Source organism: Triticum dicoccoides, chromosome 3B (genome assembly GCF_002162155.2).
Source record: "Triticum dicoccoides isolate Atlit2015 ecotype Zavitan chromosome 3B, WEW_v2.0, whole genome shotgun sequence".
Classification (NCBI taxonomy): Eukaryota; Viridiplantae; Streptophyta; class Magnoliopsida; order Poales; family Poaceae; genus Triticum; species Triticum dicoccoides.
Genome location: NC_041385.1, coordinates 841,388,496 through 841,391,953, shown reverse-complemented (window position 1 = coordinate 841,391,953; position 3,458 = coordinate 841,388,496). Strand labels below are relative to the sequence as shown.

Here is a 3,458-nt window from a genome sequence, read left to right as displayed (position 1 = left end):
AGTAAATGTTTAGTTGAACTAGTTGAATTAATATATAGAACTACTTTATTTTAGTATATGCTTAGTTTAAACTAGTTGAATTAATATAACTAGTTTATTTTTAGTAAATGTTTAGTTGAACTAGTTGAATTAATATATATAGAGAACTAGTTTATTTTTAGTAAATGTTTAGTTGAACTAGTTGAATTAATGTATAGAACTACTTTATTTTAGTATGTGCTTAGTTTGAATTAATATAACTAGTTTATTTTAGTAAATGCTTAGTTGAATTATTAGAAGTAGTTGAATTAATTGAATTAGTAAGTGATTAATGTTTCGCCTAATATGAACATAGGAAATGTCGTCCGACGACGGAAAAATTTTCATTATGTGCGATTACTGTGAAGACCAGCGCGGCCAGTGCGATAGAAATTTCCTTGTTGATGATAGGCGATTCAGCATCAAGCTGGATGAGACTTTCGAATTCGATACAGTAAGTCACAACGACAAAGTCTGTTTTCGTAATTAAGCATGACTTATATATGCTTCATTTGCCTGACTTATAATTTTTAATTTTTACTATTATACTAGCGCATCCCGTGCCATGCAAGAATTTTTGTCTTGGATAAGATAGGTTTCAAAGATATGGAAACTATGGAGGTAAAGAGAGCTTACCTGAAAACTGAGCATGATGGTTATACTTTCAACGTCAAAGTATACAATACACACACGTACACATATTTTGAATGCAAAACTTGGCAAGCACTATGCAAGGCTTATGCATTTGAGCCTGGTATGGTTATCACCTTTGATATTCGTTCGGAAGATGATATTGAAGGTGATAGAGACATATGGGTCGATGTGCAGACGCCTCCAGTTCTACCATTATGTGAGTTCTTCTCATCTATATTTTTGTCTTTGATATTGCTTATTCAAAAAATAACTGACAACTAATTTCTATTGACAGCTTATCTCCATTCAACCAAACATGTCCGGCGCTTGGTAGACATGACCTACTACTGTCTCGGAGCTGAACTAAACTGCGAGGAAATAAGTCATTATGTTTCATGGCTTGAGGATCTTCATACTGTCAAGACAAATTTTCTTCCTGCACTTAGAAATGTTAGTACTCAAAACGTGCGACCAATAGTGATGGTATTGAACTACGGTCACATCTATTTAGGAATGATGGTAAGATATTTACTATTTGCCCTCAGTGCATATTTTACATACATATTTTTTTCCTAAACTTTCATTGCTAAGTATATTAATTAAGTACTATACGATGTTCTTCAACAGGGACTCCCGATGACAGTTGTGCCTCAGGGGATCGAGACTAAAGGTCAGATGTCAATTGTTAGCTTACGGCCAAGAGATCCTGCATTCCACATGAATGCATTCAAGATTTCTAGAAGCGATGAATGCTTAATAGTGAAAGATTGGAGGAAAATTGTTAATGATCGCAGAGAAGTACTAGGGGGCAGCAATGAGAAGCGCAGCCCACGATTAGGAGACAGGTTTATCGGCATGCTCCAGTATGATCAATCAGGAGAGCTATACATGTTCTATGCTATTTTATCGGAGAGAGAGTAGCTAGCAAGAGTGATTTAGCTAGTTCTTTGTGCTGCTCTTAATTAGTACTTGTCCTTTCATGTCCGTGTTCTTCGTTGTGAACTTAAGTGATTTGCTTTTGTGGTGTTATATATGAACGCTTATATCATGACAATCATGTTGAACTCGATGATTGGTTCTACTAGAAATTCTATTTATATATATATATATATATATATATATATATATATATATATATATATATATATATATATATATATATATACATAACGTGTACAATGTGTAGTATCGTAAAATATCAGCAAACGAAAAAGAATTAAAATGGAAACACAAAATTAAATGAAAAAGAAATCATAAAACTAAAAAACCCCCAAACCTTATAGTACCGGTTGGTCTTATCAACCGGTACTAAAGGGCTCCAGGCCCCCGGAGCTGGCTCGTGCCACGTGGTTGCCCTTTAGCACCGGTTCGTGCTGAACCGGTACTAAAGGGGGGGAGGGGCTTTAGTGCCCACACTTTAGTGCCGGTAATGGAACCGGCACTAAAGGGCCTTACGAACCGGTGCTATTGCCCGGTTCTGCACTAGTGATGCAAGTTAGGGTGCATCTATGAAAACACAATTTATATACAAGTGAAACTTGAAGATGGTGACTTGAATAAAAAAACTTGTTGATGCAAAACATGAAAAATATAACTTAATGATTAGCAGAATTTGCAAGAGGAAATTTGAGAAGGGCAGTGAACATGTTAAAAGATTTATAACCCTTCAGCTTGCCGGAACCAACTGAAAAATTAAACTACAAACAATAGGTAAACATTGCATGGAATAAATGGAAAAGGAGGGAGCTTGTCTGGTGAATGCAGAAGTGCAGGCCATAAGTTATCTGAGTTGTATTACAAAACTGTGGAAGAAATATTAGCATGATGCTTGTGTGACAAATGGAAGCAATAATAATCATCATATAAATGATGACCTCGCAATAGTGATACTATTAAAAAAATATGATATTTTTAGACTCAAACCAAGCAAACCGTGACATTACATACAATGTTTAGCGAAAAACAAATCCTACGCACCATGTGCAACTTTCTGTTAGGAACTGACATTACTTATTCATGCATGCATAGCTTTGAGATCTATTTCTTTCAAAACAACATGCTTTCTACTCTCTCTGTTCCCAAATATAAGTCTTTCCAGAGATTTCAACAAGTGACTACATACGAAACAAAATGAGTGAATCTACACTCTAAAATATGTCTACATACATCCATATGTTGTAGTCCATTTGAAGTGTCTAAAAGGACTTATATTTAGGAACGAAGGGAGTACATAGTAGAAAATTTGACTTGTGGTCAGGTTTGTATATGACATGGTAGTTATACGGTGATGCACAAGGAAAGGAATGATTTCCTTGCTGCTATTCTATTCCAATCCTAATAGGGCGGGACAAAATACAGTTTTCACGAACCTGTTCATTGATACTTTGGCAGTCCTCCCTTTGACGGTTGAAAACCATATTGCGTTTGCGATCCATCACATCACGCACTGCGACAAACCTATAGACATCCAACGGCCACTGTAACCCACCGGTTATTTCTTTCACTTGGACTGAAACAATCTGCAGAGTTTCCATGGTGCGGACAGGGCGTGGATAATTAGGGTCCTTAATATTTTCGTTCGTAAAGCGCATGCCGCTGCAATATATACAATCTAGTTAGTTGCAAGAGTGATGGTGGATGGGAGGAGACAACAACAACATATCTCCGGATTCTGTATCTGCATAAATAAAAAGATAAAAGGAGACAACCAAAAATTTATAGTATCCAAACCAAATAGTTTAGGAGATTTGCGCTGCATAGATCCAATCCTAGCAAGAAGAAAACAAGCTAGGACTGCTGCTGCTGAT

At 36.1% G+C, this 3,458-nt stretch overlaps 1 pseudogene; it reads right to left on the bottom strand.

Moving 5' to 3' along the window:
• The window catches only part of LOC119280260, a 10,933-nt pseudogene extending 7,691 nt beyond the window's left edge, over window positions 1-3,242 (bottom strand).
• Between the last annotated feature and the right edge of the window lie 216 nt (window positions 3,243-3,458).